This window comes from Teleopsis dalmanni, chromosome 1 (assembly GCF_002237135.1).
Source record: "Teleopsis dalmanni isolate 2A chromosome 1, ASM223713v2, whole genome shotgun sequence".
Taxonomy (NCBI): Eukaryota; Metazoa; Arthropoda; class Insecta; order Diptera; family Diopsidae; genus Teleopsis; species Teleopsis dalmanni.
This window is the reverse complement of record NC_051846.1, coordinates 235,206,560-235,212,563: the sequence shown is the minus strand read 5'-3', so window position 1 is coordinate 235,212,563 and position 6,004 is coordinate 235,206,560.

Below are 6,004 nucleotides of genomic sequence, written 5' to 3'. Positions count from 1 at the left end.
TTTGGAACCTACTATTTAATCCACTGAAATCAAATTTATTTCTATTTCTCTTCCCACTAAATCATTAAATTATTACTAACCATATATTATTGTTTTTTTTTTGTTTTTTTTTTAATTGTTGACTTTCTATTAATAAAAATATTTGTTAATTTTTTGTTCCAATATACTCCAAATAAAATTAAGATCTATTAACAGAAAAGAAAACGGCTAGTGATATACTCCCATGTTAGATATAAAACATTGTATGAGTTCCGTGACTTCAAAATGTCACTTTGAAGCCTTTTGGCTGTAACCCAATTAATTATCTGTATCCCTAAAACGAATTCAAAAGGGAGGAGACTAATGTGACTATCAAGTCGGCTTACATATATTTCATTATGTCAGTAAATTTTTTATTGTACCATCTTGATATGTAAATCCTGATATAGCTTGACGTATATAACTTTGTGCTTTATACGCAAGACTTCTGAAGTAACTTTTCTGCTCTTAAGTTGACACGAACCTCATGAAGGTATCTATAAATCTAGCTTGATTTACAAAGGTTTATTTGAAGTATTAGAAACCGTAGATTTGTTTTAAAGCAGTAGCTAAACTTTGAGTCAATAGAGTTGTAATCATTTCAGTTCTGTGTTTATTATTGAAAAAATATGTTTTATATAGTAAAGATGAGATGTTTGGGGAAGTGTATTTTTAGATATTCCAAGAAGGTCGAGAAGCATGTAACTGTCACAACAATTTCAACAAATATACAAAACGTTTACCGAATACAATTATTATTTCTCTCCGCCAAAATCTGCACACTTTTCAAGTACAAACATAAACCAATTATAAATTATTATGAAACCATGATAATACAAGCACGTAATTTAATTTGAAATATAATGAATTATTTGTGCCAACTGTTTGAGAATTATAAATTTCATTTATTATGTTTAAATGAAGTTTATGATTCAACTTAAAATTCTCAAACAGTTGGCACAAATTATTTCCTAAATATATCAATTTAAACTGTAAAATATAATTTATTTTAATATATAGGAAGTTCATATAGAAATGTTGTGCATTTGTCTTCTGCAATTAGGTGAATATAGTTAATAAATTAATGCATCAAGTAATGCAACTCGTACGTGTTGGAGAGGTTGTGAAATGTAACACCGTCTATAAATTATTAACGAAGATTGTCTTACTTCATATTATTAATGAGGATATACATTTTACACATTATGATCATTTTAAATGCAAATCTAAGTCTATTAAATGCAATTTATTACCTAAATCGATAATATTAATGGGGAAGACAAGGTGTATCGTCATATTAAGTTTATATGTTGAATGAGGATATAACTGCAAGACATAAGGACTTTAGAACCAAGTTTAAGTAAAAAATCATAATATCTATAACTCTTTTTACAGTACACAAACTTAACATATACATTATATCGACCAGTATAAATAGAAAGTCGAAGTTACTGAAATGAACTCTGGATAATTGTTAAAAGTATTGAAAAGTAGATAATTACAGATTGCAATTTTGAATTTACTTCAAAAATTAATGCTGCCTTTTATAGTAAAATAAAATGAGATAATTTAAAACAAAGACATCTGGAATAATCGCTACTGGTATAAATGTAGAACGAAATTTTTCAAATAAATTTAAAAAATAAATTCATTATAGCTAACATACCAGTGACGACTGCTCTAAGGTGCGGAGGTGTGCGGTGAACACCCTAATATAATTTGCAAAATGTTAAATAACATAGGTATATAAATTTATTAAGTATCTTTACATCAAGAATTATTATTATTTATTACATTTCCATATAAATATATATTTTTAAAGTTTTAGCAAAAACAATTAAATATAATTGTCTATGAAAACTCAATTAATTTGCTTCTGTTAGCCGCTATACTTGTTAGTTGTGCTCATATATTTGCAGCTCAAATCACAGAACATTTCTATTATATTTCGTCTCTCCCCTTTGTGTGCAAAGAAGTTGGCCGCACATTCATACGTTGCATATGAACAAAATAATGTGCGTGTGCTCCCGTTCGTAATATCAGAGATAGAGATTTATATAGTGGGAATTGTATGAGAGTAATTTTCTGTTCTATTCGAATATCAACTGTATGCATACGAATCCAACATTATGATTTGCCAAAGTGGTTGCATGGCGGCTGAAGTTTGCAGCTCATCTCACCATACATTTTTATCACATTTCGTCTCTCCCCTTTTAACAGCAGCACCCACGAATTTCTGTTCTTATTGTGCGGGGTACTTGTGCGCACATTGCAAGTGGTTTCGATTTTGTTTGATCACTGCACAAACATGTATGTTTCTAAGTACAAACTCTTTTGTTTGAAAAAATTTGGTTTGATGTTACGAGAATTATGTGAAATGTTTTGTTTCTTCCATATTGATATAATATTAAATTTGTATATAAATTATTAATTTAATTTGTTTAATATGTTATTTTGTTAATGAATTGTTAATATAATATTGCGCGAATATATTGTTGCCTTATATAATATAGTTATTATTAATAAAAGATCTCATATATTTTAATATAAGTGGTACATGTAAAAACAACATTAAAGAAGGGCCGCACACCCTTCCAGATAGGGCACGCGTCGTCACTGTAACATACATATAAGGTAAGATCGATCTGTAATGGCATCCATCAGAAATATAAAATCCATGTATATGTAAGTCACAAAAAGCTGAGATTCATCTAAATATCTTGAAATTTTGACAGTATATCAGCGACATCACTACAAACACCTATTTTAGAAAAGTCTGAATTACTTTGAAATCCGCCATTTCTTCCAACTTTATTCGATTGATTCGAGATCATTCAACCAGATGTTCTAATGCTGAATTAATTAAATATATCCTCTTAGACAAATGTAGTTCTTAAAAGATAAGAATAAATTTTGTTAAATAAATATATAACATCTATTTTTAATTACTGATACTATTTAAATATTATAAATTATAAGAAAATTTTGATTTAATAATCACTAAAATGATTTAAATTTAAATTTCTACCTCTTACGGAGCAAGAAATATGACCTAATAAAAATACATCTAATATACAAATTTTTAAAACCGTATCTCAAAATTATATTAAATATATAGTATATATAGAAATATATATTCTTAAACCATAATTTTTATTGCACAATATTAAATGAGCCCACACAAAAAAGTACAGTAAAATCGAAGATAATAAGGTCAAAAACCATCATGTTTTTAAAAGAATAATCAATATTTACTTTTTAAAAAAAGTTATAGATAATTAGCTTTCGAAAAAATAAACTATTTAACTTTTTATTTCAAAGTTTAAAGAGTAAAAGACAAGTTTCAAATTATTATGATATAAAAATAAAACTTTTTAGCAGAAATAAGTGAACAATTTTATTTCTAGTCCTTCTAGAACCCTGTCTTCATTTTAATTACAGTATTATGAAACTAATACTTTAATTTCTTATTTAATTAGCTCCCATACCCTGTAACCGGCTGACCATCCAACGTATACTACTACATAGATGCCACTATCTCGTACGTGCCTTCTCTAATCTCGTACATTAAGTGAGATTATTTCAATTAAGAAACAACCAATTCATATATTTTTTTTTTCCGAATGCATCTCCAATTACTCCTTTTTCTACGTAACATAGAGACCAAACATTTCATGAACGTTTTCAATAATACTTCATTATTATGTGTTAAACTCCAAACTTGGGTAATTAATCAATAGATTAATTATCTCGTAAGTGCCTTCTCTAGTCTCGTACATTAAGTGAGATTATTTCAATCAAGAAACAGTCAATTCATATATTTTTTTTCTCCGATTACTCTTTTTACTCAATTACTCTTTTTTCTACGTAACATAGAGACCAAACATTTCATGAATATTTTTTTTCTTCGAATGTTTTCAATAATACTTCATTATTATGTGTTAAACTCCAAGCTTGGGTAACTAATAAATAGAGTGGGAATTATGTCGGTCGGGTGAGAACTCTGCAAATGCCTACAGTTTAATAATGTACACTCCTATATAACATATGTTATAAGTATTCCTTATTATAAAAATGTTATATCTATTGACACAAAATCTATTTGATCTAGTATGAACTTTATAAATAACATTTGAAACATGAGCAATATCTTCGATCTGAACGTTTTTGCTTTACGTCTAACCCACTTTTACAGCCAGATGTTATCTCAAATTTGTCGAGTTGGCTAGAACTTTTCTGAAAACATTAGACGTAACAAATATAGATTTTTCCACGGAATTCCGCTTACAAAATTAGACTTCTCATTTCTTGTAAGTATGATATTACTTACAAGAAAATCAAAAATTACAAAAGATACGAATATTAAGTTGATTCATGCCACAGTTTCAGGTACTATCAACCCACAATTGGTTCTGTTTTATCTCCCAAAAAAAAAAAAAATTAAAATACTTTTTAACAAATACAAATGTAAGTACCGATGTTTCCGTTCGATTTAAAGTATACAGTCAAAATTTATTGTTTCGAACGTCTAAAAATAGCAAATAAACTGCAGGAAAATCTAAACAAAACAATAACAAATCAAGAAAAAGCTGCATTAACAATTGAATTTTGAATAAAAAATTACAATAAATGTTAAAATTAAAAAATTATTTATTTTATTCAATTATTTTTTTTTCGATATAAGAGTGGTATGTTGAGCCTTTTCCGAGTTAGTGCATCTGGGCACTTTTACTCTATAATGGCTGAGGGGTTTCTGCAGAGTCTCACCCATCTCACTGACTAATTTGAGTGTTCCTCATAGTCTTCGTGATTATTCAATGATTGATCTAAGATCTCCGTACCGCCCCGTGCGGTTAGTGATTACTCTGAGATTAGATAGTGTTAAGTAGGGCAGCCTGTTGGTTTTTCGCTTCAGAGCTCTGTCCCTTATGTAAGTGTGTATGCTGTAGAAATGCACTAACTTTTAAGAATAACTTTATAATTTTTTTTCCTTTATTCGGTGTCCTCTCCGAATTATTGGTAGAACATTCAGTGTACAAAGGTCTCTAGGTCTAAAGTTGTGAGCTACAACAACATACAGTTGTTTCGAGTATTTCCAAAAACCCATAATCAGTGGTCTTAGAAATAATTCTTGTATTTAATTATTCGTAAATAATTTTTTGAGACTGCAAGTACCAGGAATCAAACTCATGGCCTGCCAAATTTGAAGCTCACAGTCAGCGCTCCTTAACCAACTAACCCAAAGCCATACTTGACTTTTATTTTATTTTAGCTCTGAACTCAATTCTCTATTGCTTTTTCTTATGCTGATTCCAAATTTTCTTTAACATCGCAATCAAGTCACAGTGCCTTCCTAAAAGTAGCAATTTTAATTTCGTCAAAAAAAAAAAACTACAGGCGACCATATTAGGTGAATTCGATGTTTGATCCACTACACTCTGACTTTTTTGCTAAAACCCGATATTTTTCAGACATATTTTTTAAATTATAAATTCCGGATACTTTTTATACAAAATATATATGAACTTTTTTGTTTTTTAAATATATTTGTATTTCAATTTTTAGGAAAATAATATTTAAACAAAAAATCAAATATATTACCTTTTACGTACAAAAAAAAAGTAAAAAGATATTACCTTTTACGTACATTTTAGAAATCATACATTAAGGACACTTTATACCCAACTATAAAATTTTGCAGCCAATTCAAATTTCATAAATTGCTGATTATAGACTCGAATCTCTTTACCGAAATCAAATTTCAGGAACTGATTTCGGCTATTTGCAGTTTCGAGTATGTTAAGGTAATACTCGAAAAATGTTCATATGTCGTATTTCTCTCTTCATTCCTCTAAAATTAAATGCTTACATATTATCATATTCTGCTCAAACACCTTATTGCTAATTACAGTCATAAATACTGTTACAGTGTGAACAGAAATTAAATCTATCTACCAGGATCGAGATTGACTTTTACCTTACGAAT